A 21,338-nucleotide genomic window follows, 5' to 3' on the forward strand; every position below is an offset into this window, starting at 1 on the left:
AAACACAGAGAAAGGGGGGGAAACCATTACCATCAACTATCTTCCCGGCGAATGACCGCTCAAAAACAGTGATTTTCAGTTAAATTTAATATATAAAAAAAAATAAAAAATGAAACAATTTTATTTTTGTCTAATCCTGTAATAAAGCCTAACCCTAGTCTATATTTATTTTTGTTATGCTCCACTCAATGTCACCCATGGTATAAAACTGCCTAAATGGGAAAAGTAGGATACACCACCATGGTCTTCCAGCAATTCCCATGGCCTGGCCATGGCAGTAGAATTGACCATTACAGAGTCCAGGGTTGGGTAAGTTGTCATCACCAACCATGAAAATGAACAGGGCGAGAAAGAGGGCATTGCGTGGATGATGTGTGTGTTATGTTTGTGTCTGCCAGTGAGGTGGGTGCGGGAAACAAAACAGTTCATGGAAGCAGCCATTCTGTGGGGTGAGTATGTATCAGTGATGTCACCAGTATCTAGTTCACGTGTTAGAAATTGTAGCCATTCTGTAATATGGAACAAAGAAGACTGACAGCTATTATTACATTGATGGAAGAAAGAGAGAAGCAAATTTGTAGGCTGAATATGCTTGTGAAGACAACCTATCAATTCACTGGCGTTTATAAATTTATACACTGATCTCATGAACATTGGTTTAGGCAAAAATAATAAAATAAAAATATAAGAGAGTCTGCCACTATAGCGTGTCCACCAATGGTCATTGCGAATTGCAGTTCTCATTGCACTGTCTGCAGTCAGTCTTCAACACAGGATGAGGACTAGCTGAGTCTGAAAGCACAGCTTACATTGTCTCTGTAGTGGGATAAAAAGCTTTATAAATACATTTGATTTTCAGCAAGATATATGGGGAGGGGGGGGGATGGGTCTACTTTAGAATACTAATGTAGCACTTCAACCTGTAAAATAGTTTTGACTTAAAGCAAATTAATTCCACAGATATGTTTAACGGTTGGGTAAGTCTTAGCTGAATGTGGAGGGTGACTGTTCCATCTGTGAGAGCCACTGCTAAACATCTCCAGCATAATTTCATGGATCACAATCCAAATGCATTCCAGACAAAGCAGCATAGCTGTAAAGATTTGTTAGACTACAATAGCATAGTAGTAGAGACTGAGACAGCAGCCATCACTATCAACAATCAGGGAGCTACCAAAGAATTCCTGTTATTTGGCCACAGACAAAGGGTTAATCCAGAAATGTGTGTGGAGAGAAGGACAGCTTTGTACTGCCTAATTCCTGTACATGGCACCAGTACAAGATCGTCTTATTAAGAGGGACACTATACTTCTCAACTGGATTCTAGTGCTTTACAGCAAGCTTTTTCTAAACCAAGGAGGACTATTTTAAAGGCCAAATAAGAGGAATGCCAGTAATGTTAGCTAAAAATAAACTCTACAGGAGCTTTAAATGGGAAACCAAAATAAAACTGCTTAATAAAGATTTCCATATCTGATTTAGGGGTCTATTTACTAAGCCTTTGAGGAAGATAAAGTGCACGGAGATCAATCCCAACCAATCAGTTCCTGTCATTTTTTCAAAGACAGCATGTGACAGGGCAGTTAGAAGGTGATTGGTTGGAAGCTTATCTCCGTTCACTTTATCTCCATCCAAGGCTTAGTAAATAGATCCCTTACGGTGCGCATCCACTAGGCGATTGAGGAACGACAGTACGATTACAACATTGTAATCATACAGTCGTTCCCCTTCTGTATAGTGCCTACACTGAATGCTATATCATTCAGTGTAGGCACCCTCCCTAATCCCCGAACATGCTCAATCTGTCGTTATCGGCAGATTGACCGGCATGTTCAGACGATGATTGACATCGAAAACGACCAGCGGGAGTGCGCATCACTGGTCGTTTGACATTTTTAAGCTCGATTAATGAGCGATTGAACGATAAGGATGTCGTTATCTTTCAATCGTATTGGATACACGTCATTAGTATTTAAATATATGTTGACGTAGGATTTCAGTGATGTCACTAGTTCCTTGTGACTTCATAGGCAGCATGCTCACAAAGACCATGGTTGCCAGATGCAGCGCTTGCAGGCTAATAAGCAGGACATAGAAGGGATACTAGTGGTATAGGATTCATTGGAGCCATCATTTTAATATACAGTGTTGCGCCAAACAGCCCTTCATGCCGCACCAGGTCCCAGACGACTCAGCCGTGCATTTTTCTTGATCAAAGTAAGCACCTAATTCACATAAATAAAACAACTGCCAGCCACAAAACTACTTTGCACTGATCAATTTCATGTGCAACATTTGTACATGTGGGTGACTCTGAATCTGTATACAAAGCGCTACAATGCAGTGGCCGCAGCGTTTTCTCATGCCAACCTCCGTTGTGTCTCAGCTGCAACTTTTTACGTGTTTAAAAGTACAGGAATTAGTTTTAAAGTTGCAGCCCGACGTCTCTAGTACACTGTGTGGTGTTATGCTGCATCTGCAATGCGAATATGCCTAAAATATAAAGAAAAGGACGTTACGCTAAATCTCTCAGAGCGGCTCAGTCACATCGGACATCTTGCGCCGTATGGTGTATTGATGTATAAGGACACATCTGTATAAAGTATTTAAAGCAGGCAACATGGGCAAGAGCAGTGGCATGTTCTTACCAATGCCAAAGCACACAAACCAGAAATTCCTAAGGCAAGAAGAGGTTCTCTATGCAGCTGGGGAAGGTTAAACAGAAAGAACTGGAATAGGTAAATAAACACGTGTTTGTTTACGCATTTGCACATGCCTTCTGTATATTTTCCTTAAATATATACAACCCCAGATGAAAATATTACTAAACCCATTCACAGAAATGCAGCATAATGGGAACAGGCCACAGGACACAACAATTTCAATTAATAATTAAAAATCTTGCTTCAACCTGTTGCTCAAATCAAGCGGATGGATCGTTCCTTTTGTATTTGCTCAACCTTTCAGACACAAAGGGCCAGATGTAATAGGGTGAGAGTTTAGAAAATGTGAGAGTTTAGCAGTAAACTCTCACATTGGTTGAGTTTTATTTTCAAAATGGGAAAAAATCTGAATCAGATTTTATATCGCGAGAGTTTTTTAAGTCTAAAAAAACATGCAAGTTCGCTCTGTTACTTAGTTTTCGGACTCTATTACATTGGCAAAGTTTAAAAAGTGTCAGAAACTCTCACTTTTCTAAACGCTCACCCTATTACATTGGGCCCAAGATGTTTGAGAAACTACATCATGTCAGTCCAGTGATTTTCTATGCATTATAAACACTCAGACAAAGCAGGCGCACCAGTAGGAGCAAAAAGGCTACAAGGAAGCAGACCTCTGCAGAAAGGACAAAGACTATAAAATGAAGATAAACAGCTAGTTTGGAGCAGACTTGTCATATGAATATAAAATAATCCAGTCACACACAAATTCCAATTTACTCTTCAGTTAAACATAGCAAGTATATAAAACAAGCTAATGTCTATTTCTTGATTATGATTGTGTGTAACAGGCATTATCTAAGTGCTAGGATATTAGAGGCTCACTATCTGTTCCACTACCAGCCAGCATCACTAACCCCACCTGGTGGAAAGTCTATTACAATGGCTGAGAGCATTTAAGGCTTTCACTGCAGGATTTAAAACTAAGGCCCGTATTCATTTAGAAATGAAAAGTCGTAAAATGTTTCGCCTGTCCGACTTTCCGCCTCCTTCGCCTGTTTCAGAGGCGGAAACTTTACGCACGTGTCCCTGCTCCATATTTAATCCCTAAACAGGCAAAAACGGAAAGCGGCGAATGCGGAACAGGCGAAAAGTACTGTCAGAAGTGGGGAAATCAGTCTGTAGCCCCCCAAAAAAGGTGTACTAAGAGCCCTAATAAAAGTGTTTGGGGTACTTAAGTTGTTTAAATTGCTTCTTATTAGCGTCTTTGCAAAAGTGGTGAGGAAAGGCATAAAGTAGTATATTTTGTTGAAAATAAGTAGTATAATCAAATTTGGGGTACTTGAAAAGCACCCCAAAACTTTTTACTTTTTCGCCCCCAAAACGAAAGTACTTTTTGGGGTGTTTTAAGTAATTTTTTTGTTGTTGTTTTGTACTTTGGGGGGCTGTCCTAAGGGTTCCGAGTCGTTTCCCCACGTTTGCACCCCAAAATAACGATTTTGCACTTGTTTCCACCTGAAGATACTTTTCCGCCTATTACAATGCATTGACTATCCGCTTAAACGAAATAGTCCTGGAATTAAATATAGAGAAACCTTTCCGCAGAAAGTCTGAATCCACGGAAACTTATCTCCAAACTGCACTTTTCGCCTCTAATTGAATCCGTCCCTAAAAGGGTTACCATGAAAAAAAAACACTGCTCAATGTTGGATCTTTGTAGTCTTATACAGGCCAAATAAATAAGAATATGGTCACTGGCCTTGCTCTCGTGTATGGCTCTATTCACAAAGTGCATTTCTGGAATGCAAGGCTGCCAAGCTTTCAGCCCCTCTGTATCTGCTGTGTTAGAAAAGTACATACCTCCTAACATTGCAGTCTTCTGCAGAGTGGTGAAAAGAGTTAAAAAGATTAAAAATTAATAAAAACATTTCCCCCCCCCCCCCCCCCCCCCAGTGGAGTATAACACACTGTTGTTACTTGTTTTATTATTATCCATAATACCCAGTCTTTGAATCCTTAGTGTCATATTGGCTTTAATTGCTCGTTAATGCTACTGTAATCCGATTGTATATCTTACCAGTGGCACAGATCTCAAAGTTGACCCAGATGGGCAACCAAAGAACAGGTACAAGAGCTATTGGAAAAGATACCAAAAACACAACCTATCTTCTAATTTAAAAGCATAAGCAAAAACAGTTGTGACTTTAGTCTATGGATGATTCCATTCAAGAGGGAATGTAGTCATATGTTCAATACGGCTTAGGAATGCAGATCACAAATAAACAATTGCAAGGACATAAATATGACATACACTTGATTATGAAGCGAGGAAGGAAAGGAAAGCTCCAAACTATAAACATGCCTGTTAGATGACATAATTGAAAAAGCAGAGGCTGGTTAAAACTAGTTAAATAAAGCATAGACCCAACATCCAATACAGCAAATGGCATTTACAAAGAAAATCAAAGTTAGTGTTTTCAGTCACAGCGAAAGCAGTTATGTTGTGGGCTAAAAAAAAAAAAACATTCATTCCATACAAGCCCTAGTAAATAGGGACATCGAGGCAGCATAATGTGTAGTGCCACATAACTTAGAGAATTGATAGGCTGTTAGTGAGCCGGATCTCGTTTACCAAAATAAAATTTATTTTTTTTTACAGCTTGAGGTGGCAGTAGCCGCAAGGACAGCTCCACCGAGCACTTTTAATAGGACACAAACACTTAGCAGCAACACCCTGCTCACAAGGTAGGTCATTTACTAAAATCTAAAACATTTCAACAGCTTTGTTCTGTGGTCGGTGCAGCCTGTACAAAAGATCAAAAAGTAATGTGCTTAAAATGCACTCCAAGCTGTAGTTATAAGATTAAAACATATGCATTAAGAATAGATATTACTCAATAGGGGGAATTCAATTGTTTTTCGCTGCTCACAGCAGTAATGTGCATCCGACAGCAGTTATTCAATTATTCCTGCTTGCACCCTACCTGCGGTCGCAAGCAAAAATCAGCGAAAAATCCTGGTTTTGGACGTACTGACTAGGACTTTAGTCGAGTTTAGCCACGACATCCACGTGAAAAAATAAAAAATAAATGTCGCCCTGTCAGTTTAGAAGAGGGATAAGGTGCGATCGGGTGTACAAAAACAATAAAATTCCCCCCAATGAACAATACCAAAGGGCATAATTATTAAGCAGATGGGGTTTGCCTCAGAATTTAAAGCATCGCTAATATGAAGTACAAAGCCCAGCATGTTTCGCACTTAATATTAGTGGCACTTTAAATTTTGAGGTAAGCCCACTGTGAAATACACCCCCAAGTAGTATTGGGGGCGAGGAGGTGGTTAGGGACAGGCAGTGCTGGGGTAAGGTGGGCGGTGCACACAGTTAACAGTCAGGGTAAACGGGAAATACACCCAGCTACACAGTGGAGGGCGAGGGAAGGAATGCACACAACTACACAGTCAGGGAAAATAAACACTTTTACACAGTCAGGATTAGGGGGGGCTGCATACAGTTATGCTGGGTACACACTAGCAGATATATTGGCAGATCAATTGATTGGCCAATGTATCGGGTGCCTGTCGGCCAGTGTGTACCTCTATTTGTCTGTGAACGACGTAGTTCACAGAAATATTGTGACGGCTGTGCTGCAAAGCCGATGGCAGATATATCTGTCCATTATGCTGTGTGTACGAGCGGTCTGCCAACCGCCATTACATTTGCAGCAGAGGCCGCAGGAACCCGCGGCCAGATGACAGATGATCAGTGTATATGAACAACCATCATCTGCAGATATATTTGCAGATCACTCGATCTGTAGATATATCTGTCAAGTGTGTACCCTGCTTTACACAGTCAGGGTTAGGGGAGAGCTGCACATAGTTACACAGTCAGTGAGAGGGGGGCGGCACACAGTTACACAGGTAGGGTTGGGGTGGGGGGAGTGCGCACAGATAAAGTCAGTGTTTGGGGGAGGGGGGCCACAGCTACACAGTCAGGGAGGGTTAGGGGGGATGCACATAGATACAGTTGGAGTTAGGGTGGGGGGGGGGTGGGGGGGGAGTCTCTGCACAAAGATGACTGTAGGCTGTAAGTGACTGACCTGCATGTGCTCAGGGTCTCCTCTCGGTCACCGGCCGTCAGGACTCGGTATCCCAGGAGCACATCCCCTGTACACAATGAGTGTCCCCCCCAGCAGCTCCGGACCAGAGTCCTCCTGACCGCTGTCCCTGTCTCACCGGTGGATGCAGACTCCATCTGGAGAACGCGCTGGCGGGCATGGAGGGAGGGAGGTGGTGTCAGGCAGCAATTAAATCAGATGCTGAGGGCAGAGTTTGGTTGAGGAGACGCTGCCAGAAGCTATGGGTTGAGGAAAATCCGCCAGCGGTGATTGGTGAAGAAGCCGCTGGCTGCTGCAGCTCTGGACACAGGCAGCACACACAGCGCGTCCTGCTGGACCTGCCAAGCTTTACAAACCGGGTCCCCAACTTGCTGTAGCGCGTAAGAACGCGCTATACCATGTATTTAGCAAACACTGTGCATGATTTATAAAAAAAATTAAAAAATCCACAAAACTTGACATGTTGGGGGTACATGAGGACTGTAGTTGAGAACCACTGTTTTAGGAATTTCTATTTTTAGTCTATATAGTTTGCTGGGGGTTTCTGTGGAAGTAAAAACACAGAATATGGGATAGCCCGTGTATATGATAAAAAGGTATATAGGACTATATTCACCCACATAGGGGGCGATTCAATTGATTGCGATGTTGAATAGCCCAGGAAGGAGGTCCCAGTTCGAATCAATTCACAGAGTACGACTAGAAACACTTAAGTCGGAGAATACCAGTTAGTGCGACTAAAGCAGGGTGTTTAGTCGTGAGAACCAACATTTTCCTACTTATGTGCCGGCCAGGATGCTGTTAGCGCCACGATAAGCTGTAAAACAGTATCGCAGCCAGCACTCAGGAGGGTGAGGGCTGCAATCCTACTTAGTCGTCTAAACATTGTGGTCAATTGAATAGCTTCGGGACCTCCTTCCCGGGGTTATTCAACATTGCGATCAACTGAATTCCCCCCAAAGAATGTACACTCAGTATGTGCACATGCATAGGACTTGGTGATGGCTAAACTCTGTGCTTAGATTATATCTAATAGGACATAGAACAAGTCCCTTAGGGGCAGATGTACAAAGCTCTGGAAAGTGATAAACTGGAGAGTGATAAACAGTCAACCAATCAAGCTCCTAACTGTCATTTTTCAAACACAGTCTGTAACATGACAGTTAGGAGATGAGTGGCTGGTAGTTTATCACTCTCCAAAGCTTAATACATCTCCACCCCAGTACTTATATAAAACTATTCCTGCCTTGGATTGCTGTGAATGGTGTGCAGCCCCCATTTGTTCAATGCCACTTTACGCCCCAGCAAAGCACTAGTGAATGAATAGGCTACAATGTAAGTGCTGGCAATGTAACACTATACTCAGTCTCCGTAAAGCAGGGATGGGGAACCTCAGGCCCGGGGGCCGTATAAGGCCCGCGGAATCATTTGGTCTGGCCCTCGGAGCATTTTTCTGCTAGTCCTTAGGACGCTTCAGATCGTCACAACGCTGCCCTTACAAATTGTTCACCTGTTTCTGTGAACTTGGGTTTTCGAACAGAGTAAAATGAAGGGTTAACAAGCAAACACATTCAATAATTATTGCTATAGATCACATCTCTACAAAGTAAAAATAAATAAATAAATAAAAAACAGTGTCTCAAGTTTAAGTACTGGGGTTTACCGAGTGCTTTTTGTACTCTACCTATAAAATTGGGGATGGAGGGGTGGTAGGACATAGTCAAACATCCTATATTCTGAATAATGTGTTCAAAATGCTCCCTGTAACCTTGGTGTAAATTAAAATCGCTTGTTACCTCGCCATGCCTGACGTCTGCAGGAACATTTATCTGAAGTGTACAGAAATCGCAGCTTCGGCACTTTGCTGTCACATCATAATCCAACACTGTCCTTCTGAAACATTTTGCTGAATTGTTAAGCTGTTGCCGCTGAGCCTTGTTACAGCAGTGGTACAAGTCTGTCAGCGCAGTATGTACCAGCTTTACAACCAAATCTGTTTTACTCTTAAATTTCTACATTTTCAAACTTGTACCAGAATTGTCTGTCATCAAATGTCAACTGGATGAAGTGTACTTCACTGACAAACTTTAAAACGTAAAACCAACCATTAAGATCCCTCCTAAATAAAACAAATTTATAAAGCAATATAGCCAAAAGGATCCTCAAACACTGCAACAAAATAAATATATTAATCAGTAATGGCTGTCCCGCCTCAGTCCTGCTTGCTTTGTCCACCTGCGTCCTTTGGACATTGGTGTGTACCATTTACCAAGTATGGATGTATCATAACTGGACAAAATTATTCAGAATTGAATAGATGGGCAAATGCAGTAGCCTGCAATATATTTTAATGGAGCTGGGGAACATACACATCAAATACTACATACAGGAGACACAATTTTTTTTTTTTACACGGCACAATTTATGCAGCATGTAAAAATAGTACTTTGGTACTTACCGATAAATTTCTTTCTCCGTATCCATAGGGGACACTGGAATATACACAATGGGGTATAGACGGGTGATGAGTGGAGCCTGACACTTTTACATTTCTTCAGAATTATAGCTGGCTCCTCCCAGTCTATACATCACCCGAACTCAGTTAAGATGAAGCAAGTCCGAGCAGAGACGGATAAAAGAGCAACAGAAGAGGAGAGACAAATAGGAACCAACTAAGAAACGTTGCAGACCAAAACAGTGAATACATCGACATGAAACAGACACGCTGCAGACAAACTATATGCAGCTGAAAAACTCACCAGAGGAGCACTGTAACAAGGAACAGCGCCAGGAGGGAGTCCCCCTATGGATTCGGAGAAAGGGATTTATCGGTAAGTACCAAAATCCTATTTTTTCCTTCATCCACTAGGAGACACTGGAGTATACACAATGGGGACTTCCCAAAGCTCACCTACCGGGTGGGAAGGCGCTGAGAAAGTTGCAGAACTTTGCGACCAACAGAAAATAGGGGTCGTCGAGACATATTAGAACAGAACAAAAGCAAGAACTGCGCACCGAACCGCCACATGGCAAGTCAACAAGCAGAGGCACGTTGCCTTACTGCCCCTGAGAACCCCACTGTTAACACAGTCTCAGAGAGCACCATCAAGACTGTCTTAGTAAGCAATACAAGAACAAGACACAAGAAAAACCTTAAATCACATCCAGAAGATGTAGCTGCAGCCAAGAAGAACCACAAGGATGAATTAGTCGAGGAATTTGAGATAAGCATAGCCTGATTGCTAGGAAGTATGGAAAGTGAAGGACCGGGCCGCAAGCTCTGACCTTACAGAGCGAAGGCAAGAGCCAACAACGGAACAGTCAGCCAGGACCATCTAGAGAACCACCCAAGCTAGAATCCCTGGCTCATCTGAATGAAGGAATCAGATAGGTTGAATCAGAAAATACCACCAGGTTGAAATGTCCTTACATAGAAGGAGGATCCAAAGGTAACTGGGCTCAAGAACTTCCTGCAAAAGTCCTGTAGATCAGGATGAAAATGACAAAGCCGGAACAACCAAACCACGTTGTGACAGGAGACCTGCAATGAGATACAAAATAGCAAACAGCGATTCCTGGCCCGAGACAAGTAGGAAAAGCCAATATCAAGCCACTCTAGCTCCTCACAAACACGGCTGCAACAGCCACATCTGTCACCAAAGAGCAGTAGTGCAAGGAATATGAACCAAACCAGGAGAAGATGGTCCGGCTCTGAAGAACGGTCATGGGTTGCTTGCAACAACCGGAAAATTAAGCACCTCACTCAGCGAGTTCAAAACAGAGTCACTAGAAAGACTGACGTGTAGAAGCACTGGAGAGGCCCGAGAGCCCAAGCCACCAGACATCTGGGAGAAGTGGTAAACACCAACTAGAACTCACCAACTAGGATCACATGTCCCATAAACGGATTGATGATGGTGACACCTGTCATCTAGGATCACACACCTGTCCCCAGAGGCAACAAGAAGTGGATTAATGAAACCATCGAAGCCAAACAATAACAAGGTGAGGTAATAAACATGCCCCAGGTGTGACCTGAAGAGAACTTCGAGCAGGCCAGATAGTGCAGGACCCCCAAGATCCTTAATTTTCCTTCATATTTGGAACACCAAACCAGAGGTTAACTAGACCTGGAAGAATACAAGGCGTATTCAGTATTCATCAAGTAAGGAACTGAACGAGTCCTAGCATAATTGATAGAAAACAGAGCAACCCAAGGGAGGTGAGCAAGAATAAAACCTAATTTTATCAAATTAGACGGAAAAAGGAACAGACAGGAAACCAACGGCAGCCACCAAGAAACACCACTTTGTGCTCACTTCACTGGGAAGAGAGTAGAAAAGTCCGGTCACATAGGTGCATTGTTTCACACCTTAGCACATTACTGCAGAAAACTAAGGAGTGACCCCTGGCAGAAAAAGCTTGTCCTCCCCAGGTGGAGAATGACACCCTCGAAGATGAGGCTAAACAAGGATACTGGAACTTGCTACCATCGCTGACACAGCAATCATGTACCACATGCACCCAAACAGGGAGTTTGGGTGCATGTCGATGTTTGCATAGTGCATGTTTGAATAGCCCCAGAAATAGGTGGGTTAATAATGTCTGGGGCGGTGGGAGAGAGGAGAACCCGACGTTATAACAATATTCAACCGGTCTCCTAATCATGTACAATGTCCCTGACATCCGCTAGCTTCAGCCTTTGATGCTGAGCACTGTTATGGCAGGGAAGGACAGAGGGCGATGCATGAGAGGAAAACCCGGCTTCAGTATATTACCCAGCCGGTCTCCTAAACATGTCGCTAGCGCAGGGCAGAGCGCTAGGGTGGGAATGAGTAACCCTCTAAATGGACATAATGTCCAGTGTCTGGAGGGAACTGTGTTTAAACTAACAGGGCTGTTAGCTCCTAATGCAGGCAGCTGACAAAGCTGAGTCCGGCCAGGAGAGCAGCACAGGGTGCAGCCTATGTGTCCTTCTGTGAGCTCTGCAGACAGTGTTACTCGGCAGGAATCAGAGAGCTGAGCCTGCTTTCACATTGCTCGGTGTCTAGCCATTCGGGAGCTGCATAACTTAAGGTTCCCTTTTCCTTGCAGACAGGGAATCCGCGACTTATAGTACCCACCCCCTCTTGCTACTCGAGGGGGATTGTGATTACTCACCACTGCGTAGCCAGCCAGTGCGTGGTGGGCATGTGGGGACCCGGACACAAGTTGCAGGCAGCTGTGGCGGGTCTACCTAGAGTCTGATGACTGTGGCCCCGAGACCCGGACACGAGCCGCAGGCAGCTGTGGTGGGTCCCGCCGGCAACTCCTACGTTGGATACAGACTGACGCAGCCAGCAGTCTGCCTGTTGAAGATAAATAATGAAGAAAAAATAAAAAAATTGGCTGAGGACAGCCCTGGAAATGCATCCGGCTGCCTTGGCACTTAATCTAAACTGAGTTCGGGTGGGGTATATAGAGGAGGAGGAACCAGCTATAATTCTGAATAAATTTAAAGTGCCAGGCTCCACTCATCACCTGTCTATCCCCCCGCTGTGTATACTCCAGTGTCCCCTAGTGGATGAAGGAGAAATGAGGCACGCCACACTGTACTGTAGTAAAAATGCCTACACTACAACCTCCACCTTTGGAGGTACACATATAGGGGGTCATTCAGACCCACTCGCGAGCGGCAGTACGCTCGCAAGTGGGTCGATGGCCCCCATTGCGCATGCGCACGACGGAGGGAGCTCCGTCCATCGCTCCGGGTCTCGCACCAAAGGGGGCGTGCTGTCGATGTTGATTGACAGCACGCCCCCTTTGGGGGGCGTGCCTGCCAGACGGAGGCGTTCCCTCTGATAGAGCCAAAATCACTCCTGGCCTTGCGGCTGGGAAACCTGACCGCAGGGTTTCCCTCGCAAGTCCGATGGTCGCGATGTACAAGACCATCGCGACCATCTTTTTGCACGCTCGTATATGCTGTGGGTGGTGACCCACAGCTATACGAGCGTCCAGGAGGACACTCCATATTAATGGAGGAGGGCCCTGATTCAGAGCGAGCGCTCTGGTCAGAGCGTCCGGCTCTGAATCAGGGCCATAATCCCATGAGTCTGACTGGAGTTTGTAATAGTCAGACTCTCCCCTGCATTAGCTGTCCCAAGTATTAGACCCCCTGGTTCAGCAAGTTCAGGGGGATGGGTGAAAACTGCCGAATTAATGTTTTATCTTTAACACTATTCTTTGGAAAACACTGTCCTGTCGTCAAATGCTAGTAACAGAAATAAATTGCCTAAATTGCCATGGGAATATGTATGAACATTGAACCTGACAAAATTAGAGCTTAAAGCCGTTTATAAAATGTAAATAGTGTCAGGTATGGTCTGTTTATTTATGCTCAACATCTACAACCCAGCGAATCGCCTGCTATTATCTGCTGGAGACAAGATGAGAAATCCAAATATTATTTGCAGTGCAAACACAGCCGTCAAACACACATCCACTCTCACTTCTGCAAAGAGTGTTGGTTACAACCTGTGAAAAACAAAACTAGGTAGGAAGCTATAGACATGGCTTTGTTAACCTGATCAGTGCAGAGTATCTCATTACCCCAGCAGTTCTACCCTTCACACAGAGTCTGCAGCAAATCGGAGTGCCGTAGATACTTAATTTGAAATCACATATTAAAAACCATCAGTGTTGATTTAAAGCATAGCTGTCAACTGATTGCCTGCAGGCCGGATGCGGCCCCCACGTGGATTTAATCCAACCCCCCGACATAGTCAATGAGTCAAACCAAGCAGGAGAAGAAATCAATGGGAAATATGTACAAAACTGAAATGTAGAGAAGGACGCATCAGATCCTGGAGGAGTAACAACTAAGCGAGTATGTCAAATATTGCTTGCTGACCCAGGCTATCCTGTCATGGAGAGGAAATGTAATACATTTCAGACGCTAGTGATAAAGTAGACTCATCTCCTATAAACTGAAAGCAGCAATGTTAGCTGAAATAATATTAATAAAAATGCTGCACTTAAATGTACTAGTGATATTCGCACCTAATGAATATTCTCATGAATATTAGCTAATCCTGCAGTGCTAATGGAATTCCTGCATCTACCCAAGCCATTACCTAAATGTAGGGAGAGATCCAATGCGTAGCCAGTTTTCAATAGCATTTCCAACAAAAATGTATGAGTGGCCTTAAGCATGGCAGGCGTAGAAAATATCCTAAACTCCAAGTCTACTGCTACCAGTATCACCATTTCATAATGTAAGAATACCTTCTTCTTCACATCAATTTTGCATTCTAACAAAACAGCTTGGAAACATTACGCTCTCAGTGAGGTCACTAGCTGCAAGTTGTAACTGTAAAGCTGCACTGCCATCACCATCATCTTAAGGTGGGTACACAGACAATACTTTGCCTGATCCGACATATCATCAAAATCAGCTAATGTGTACCCACAGGTCGGTCAGGACGGTCCTACACGCAGCTCAATCTGACGACGGGACTGACTAGCTCATGTAGCGGGATGCGGCTGGTTCCAACATATCGGGTACCAGATCGTGTAATGTGTACCGGCCGCCCAATATGCTGGCCCCTTTGCCCATGCGGTCATCGGTCACATTGCTGGGTACACACATCGCTTAGTCTGTACCCAGCTTTAGACAGGCTACATAATAGCTGCCTTCAGTACTGTATAAATAGAAGCAATGGTACACTATAATGTATGGCTCCTACTGTACCATTGGGAACCAGAGTACCCAGTTCCTCAGTACTAAACGTTGCTTGTGTCCCAAGGTGAGGATCCCGACCATAAAAACAGAGTACTGATCATACAAGATCCTTTGAGATAAGTGATAAATCTGGTAATATTCAATGCAGGCAAAAGATAACATACAGTATTTACACAAAGAACAGGTTCATACCAGGTTAACGGTTCCCAGTGCTATGGGCTTGAACACTTATACTGACTGCATAGAATAGTGAAAATAAAATACTTATACAATGCAAACCTTTATTTACAAGTCTATACTAATATGTCATTCAGAAACTATAACCATGAAGGCACATCAGAACGGTGACTGAAGTGGACCTATGTACACAGCTAAAACATTAGTGCATAAAACACCAATGAACACAAGAGCAAGGATTAATCTCTTTGTTGGGGAAACACTCTTGTAAAAGTATGACGATGGTGCACTTGGATGTGTTCTGCCATTAAAGGTGGTGACAGCACTAACAAAAAAAGAAAACAAGTCCCACGCCTAGGAACGACAATTTTAAAATATTTTATAACACTGCAGGTGGCTATAACAATATCTGAACCGAATAAACATCATAAAGCAAAAGAAATGCAGTTAGTTTAATGACATAAGGTAGAATTTACATAACCTGTTTTGGACAATATGCATAAGCAATTAAGATTACCAATAACAATGATTAAAACTCTATAAAGGCATTCTTTCCACAATGATGCATTGATGCAGATGATAAAACATGAATAGAAGTATAATGATTCAACCCCCTTTTTTAACAGAGTAGAAAAAAAAGAGGATATGAAGGGAAAATAAGGAAGAATTGTTTCATGGAAAGGCACTTATATATCATTAAAACAAAGAAATGTTCCAGTGGGACTAAAACATGGATGCATGCTATAATAAACTTCATGAAATTACTTATGGATTTATCGGGGGGAATTCCGTTGTTTTTTGGCTGCGATAACTAATGGGCACCCGACAAAGCAAATCAATTGTTTTGGGCGTCCATTAATTATAGAGCTTTTCACACCCAAAGGCACCAGGTTTTAGTCACAAAAAGTGGTTAAACCCATCAAATGTACAGGTTAGTGCACTCAAACCACGGACTTTACACACATTTCTGCCAGCCACCTCTGGAGGCGGCGAGCAGAAACATGAGTGCTGCCGACGCGCCTGTCCGATCGGAGCAACAAATGAATTGCTCTGTCAGGCGCCCATTAGCTAAATCAGGGATAACAACAATCCCACGTCCTGTCAGAGTCACTCTTCATTTCCTATAGAAACGTTGTCATACGTGGATACATTTCAGAGCTTGCTAGGTATCTAGTATAATACAGCAACAGGAGACATGCCCCGGATTTTGGTGCGCATTATGAGGTGGTGGAGGCAAAGCAGCCAGGGATTGAAGTTAGAGAGGTTTTTTTGGGAGGGTGGTGAGGGGTGTTATCTACCCAAACAGTTAGCTAAATGTAGGGAGATATCCAATGTGTAGCTGGCTTCCACGTTTGGAACGGAATGGGTATGTAATACCGACAGTCGGGATGCCTCCTGTCACAATACTGACAGCGGCATCCTGATGGTCGGTATCCCAACAGGGGTCGGGTAAGTATACTTACCCTCCCCCCAACACACCCTTACCCTAGCCCTCCCTTCTCGTATCCTAACAGTTACTGCCTAACCCCAAGTCTCCCCCTTTCGTGCCTAAACCTAACCCTGCTACGCTGCCTAACCCTAACACTCCCCCCCCCCCCCCCACCCCCACCACCAGCTAACAACTAAGACGCCCCGGACTTCTCGCTCGGAATGAAGTCCTTCTGGATTCCAACGTCGGAATTAAGATAGGCATCAGTATTTTGACGCCTATCTTAAGTCCCGTGTCAGGCTTTCTCCGTCAGGATTTAGACTGGTGGCATCCCATCAGCTAACTACATCCCAATTGGGACAGCGCTTCCAAAAAAATAAAAATGTATGAGAGGCCTTAAAGCATGGCAAGCATAGAAAATATCCCAACCTCTTGGTCTACTGCTACCAGTATCACCATTTCATAACGTAGTAATACCTCTTCGCATCAATTTTACATTCAATCAAAATAGCTTGGAAACATTATGCTCTCAAATGGAAAAATATAAACACCAAGGAAAGCATAAGTGGCATTAATACATACACAATGGGGCATATTCAATTACCCACGGTGTTTACCCCGTGGCTAATTGACACGCATAACTCCCCGAGACCCCGCAGCTCATGGAGGTGCGAGGTAAAACCCACCAAATCGGGCTCGCACGGGAGAAACCCCATTGTTTACACAAAATCAGTGTGTTTACGCGCGAGTCCCTAATTTGCGACGGGGGGGGGGGAGGCTAATTGAATAGCTTTTCCCTGCACCGGAGATTTTCGCCGGAAACTGGTAGCGGGGTAAACCCCACGGCTAATTAGTGTCATCTAAAGGATTTAGACTCCAATGACATGTTTCCTATACGTATGCCAATAATGGATTTCTGCTATTTCAAAGGTTGCATAATGAAAAGCTGTAAACATGATTGACATAATTCCCTAAAATTTACCAATTTTCTGCCAAGTTCCAAGTGTCAAACATGAAAACGAAAGACCATCAGTAAGTACCAGCATTTTAAAATGACCTTATTCTTCATGCAGTATTTACATGAATCTCTTCTAGATCCTTAATTTAAGCTCAAACATTTCCACTATGGGATGGTGCCAATAAGTTATAAAAAGTAATCTGAAGGTGAAAAACTGGGACAGACAAAAATTACCAATTTCCTGTTGTATGGAGAACAGGCATTAAAAGCCTTACCAGACCACATACCACCAAGCTCATGAACTTAAGAACCAATTGTTTAGTTTATTCATTACAACTATGGTGTTATGGAAATGTAGGGGCAATGTAGAGTGTCACTGCCTGCATTCAGACTCCCTCACAACATCACTTTTACATCGCTCCTAACTGAACTAACACCAAACTGTAAATCAGAATTGATTAAAGATTAACTGGTTTTCCTGTTGTGGACTAATTTATTTAGCCTGATGCAGGAACATACAGTAGAGGAACAATAAGAGTCAGATCATTGTTTATCAGCGTCCTCAATCTACATACATATCACACAGGCCAAAAACTCACAACCACCACCACACACCTACCAATAGTGCATACCTAGATGGCAGCAAAAACAATAAAGGTAAGTAGGCAAAACTGGTCATGCCATACATGGGTCACTTAGGCATCCATGATCCTGGTAAGGCAAAGCAACAACTAATGTTCTGTACTTAAAGCTAAACATGGGAACCACCTACCATTCACATGTATTTACACAACTCTGTGCAACTGAAAACAAAGAGCCAACATAACTATGACAGGCCCTGTCCACCCACCCTGAGCCCAGTGTGCACATATGATCCTGAGTTGAGTAAAACTTTTGCCAGGTAACAAAATATCCAATGAATAAATGACACCAGGGTTTCTCTGTTGCCAGAGGAGCTGGGCTGGGGTCAGACCCAGCAAGCAGTACCCAGGGTCAGGCTGCTGTACGTATAACCCTGGGCATAGGGCACACTCTGGGCCTGCGAGTTAGGAGGACAATGGGGAATAATGAGCAATTACAGCCAGGCTGCTGCCAGCTACACAGGAGGCTACTGCTCCAGCACAGGCCCCTGGGGGGGAGAGAGGGGTTCAGGGACATCCCATACACCCAGCCAGCGAGTGGACCGGACACTTACCTCCCCCGAAGCTCTACACCATCAATACAGGTCTGTGTGGACCCCGCAGGGAGGAGGAAGAGGAGGAGGGAGGGCGGGTGTGGGGACGGCCTGGCTCGCCTCTGCCAGGTCGCTGTGTGGAGCGGCTGTGCAGGGAGCGGCTCCCCGGGTACGGAGGTCAGTGTCCTGAGGCCTGTAGCGGTGTCACAGTAAGCCCAGCCGCTGGGGAGGTGAGGCTGTGACGGGCAGGGAGGGCCGGCTTCTCCCGGTGCCTGACTCTGTGTGTGAGCCTCAGTGCCAACTGACTCCTCCTCCTCTCCAACCGCCTCCGGCTCCGCCCACCCACCAGCAAAGCGCCGCCTCATTGGAGAACGCGCAGCTTCCCACCCCGCCCACCACCTTGTCCCTCCTGACGTCCACAAATCGCAGAGTCCGACAAAGTGATTTAAAAAAAAAAAAAAGAGAGAGAAAAGGCAGCAAGGGCGAGAGACCACATACGGGTCCTTCGTGACGTCACCGCGCGGTGAATGCCGGGAATTGTAGTTTCTATGAATGTGCTCTCTGTACTATAGTCTGTAGTAGTCTGCTGCTTCCCCCAAATGATTGTGTTGTTCTCTTTATCTGACTGCTGCGGGCAGACTGGAGACTGCACTTTCCCTGCATGTTGCTTTATCATAAGTATACCTGGGCAGTTATATCAGTATAGGTCTATTTATTCACTGTCTGATTCATTTTTATTTGTTAAAAAGTCTCATTGAAGAGAAATTAATTTAAGCTATGATAAATAAGGTTCATAAGTCCTATAGCAAATTGCAGTCTTCTTTTAGTTTTCAACCTATCAGTGCATAACACCCGACATGTATTATTATTAGCATTTATTTATATTGTTCCAGCCTTCTGTAGTGCTTTACAATTGGGAAGACAATAATAAAACAATACAGGGTGATTACAGACAGGGAGGTACAGGCTCAGCCTGACTCTCCTGGGATCCACTGCCAGTCCGTGTATGCCAGGACATTGTGAGGCTCCCAGCTTTCTGCACTCGCATCTACATCCCTGACTGATAGTAACGTTAGCAATGACGATGGTATGCGCGGAGAGACTGGTGCAGAGAGATGGGTGCCTCTAAACATTGTCCCAGCATACACGGACTGCAACCCTTTGGCTCACCTACAAACAACTGAACTAGGAGCCCTCGAGCAACGCTGGGTCTCCCGCCTGGCTAACTTTCCGATCAACATCCAATATAGAAGTGGAAAATTAAACATCAATGCGGATGCCTTATCTCGAAATCCTCACCAACGAGAGCAGTTAGAAACAGAAGATGTGGAAGAGTCAGTAGAGATGCCTTTATTTTCCCCAAAGCTCAATTCGGCCCCACAAAAAGTTACTCAGCTCAGAGGGGTCGATAGGTATAAGGACGACACTGCGACTCCTTGGCTGAAATGGCAAGAAGACGATCCCAATATCCAGCTAATCAAGAGACAGATACAAGATCACAGTCAGTTGACTATCGAAGAAAAGAAAACATCCCCAATGGAGTTCTTGAAGTTATGGAAACAACGGGAGCGACTGTCGATGCACGGTCGCCTCCTGGTTCGACATAGCATTGATCCTAAGACTCATTTCAAACTAACGCAAATTGTGGTACCTAGTAATACAGCAACTTATATCTTGAAGGCCTACCATAACGACTCGGGTCACTTCGACTGCAAGAAAACGGAGAACAATATCCGGAAACGGTTTTATTGGGTCAACATGCGACAAGACATTGAGAACTGGTGTGGCAAATGCATTCCGTGTACCCTGAAGAAGAACGCTCCAGTCTCGCAGAAGGCCCCTTTGCATTCGATTATAACCTCTGGGCCATTGGAAATTGTTACCCTGGATCATGTGAAATTGGAACGGAGTCGGACAGGTTATCAGTACGCGTTAACCATAGTAGATCATTTCACGAAGTACGCTGTTATCCTACCGGTACGAGACATCACGGCAAAGACTACTGCCGAAGTATTTTGGAGGGCATTTGTACGGCCTTATGGATACCCGGAGAAAGTTCTGACGGATCAAGGGTCAGCCTTCGAATCTCATTTATTTCAAGAACTGTGTGCGTTATATGGCTGCAAGAAAGTAAGAACTACCGCCTATCACCCGCAAGGGAACGGGATGTGTGAGAGAATGAACCGAACTCTTATAAATCTTCTCCGAGCTATCCCGCTACCACAACGAACCGAATGGCCTGCCCTTCTGGCTGAATTAGTATACATTTATAACAATACAGTCCATCAATCCACCGGGTTTACTCCCTATTACTTGCTATTCGGGAGACAAGGTCAGCTCCCTACAGATGTACAATTGGGCATCTCATTGGAGGAAGGATCAAATGTCACTGTACAAAACGAATGGGTCAGCGAGCATCAACGACGTCTGAAAGTAGCACATGAATTAGTCCAAGAAAACAGCAAAGTGGCCCGACAACGGCAAAAGGAAACTATAATCAGCAAGCCAAGGCAGAACCCTTGGAGATCGGATGCTGTGTGTGGAAGAAAAAGAATTAGCGTGTTAGTAAACTGGATCATTACTGGGAAAATATCCCGTACGTTATAACTGGAAAACCTAAAGGAGACATGGCCTTATATCACATACAAAGAAAAGACGGAACTGGCCGACAGCTGGTTCATCGGGACCAACTTAAAAAATTTCAAGGTCAGATCGATAACCCCACGGATGAAGTGAATCCTGTAAACAAAAGACCCAATCTTCCTTCCAGTGAAGGCTCAGACAATCATATGAACTTATTAATGAGTATGTATTGGCCTATTTACTATGGTGGCCACCAGCCCTTCCCCAGTTGGCCTCACAGCGATCCTCACAGCGATCCAATCCTCTCTGAGGTTGCAACCTCAAATCTAGGAAGAGAGAAAGACACGACAGTAGTCAATTCACCCTATTTAGAACCAAGACGGTCAACTAGAAGTACGAAAGGAAAGGTGCCGTTGCGCTATCAAAAATAAGATTTGTTTGATAGCGGAGCCAATGTTAATTTGTTGGAAAATTTAATTCTGTGTGATGTAGAATGCGTGAGGACACGCATAATTTAGA

At 44.2% G+C, this 21,338-nt stretch overlaps 1 protein-coding gene across 4 annotated transcripts in view; it reads right to left on the reverse strand.

Annotated features, from left to right (window-relative positions):
- The window catches only part of RERE (arginine-glutamic acid dipeptide repeats), a 355,792-nt gene extending 337,223 nt beyond the window's left edge, over positions 1-18,569 (reverse strand). For all 4 annotated transcript variants that reach the window (XM_088468176.1, XM_088468175.1, XM_088468170.1 and 1 more), the window contains exon 1: positions 18,258-18,569. The gene's annotated coding sequence lies outside the window, so the exon portion shown is untranslated. The remainder of the gene's footprint in view (positions 1-18,257) is intronic.
- Positions 18,570-21,338: the final 2,769 nt, after the last annotated feature.

The sequence above is a fragment of the Taudactylus pleione genome, unplaced genomic scaffold, assembly GCF_031769625.1.
Source record: "Taudactylus pleione unplaced genomic scaffold, aTauple2 ptg000082l, whole genome shotgun sequence".
NCBI classification, from domain to species: domain Eukaryota; kingdom Metazoa; phylum Chordata; class Amphibia; order Anura; family Myobatrachidae; genus Taudactylus; species Taudactylus pleione.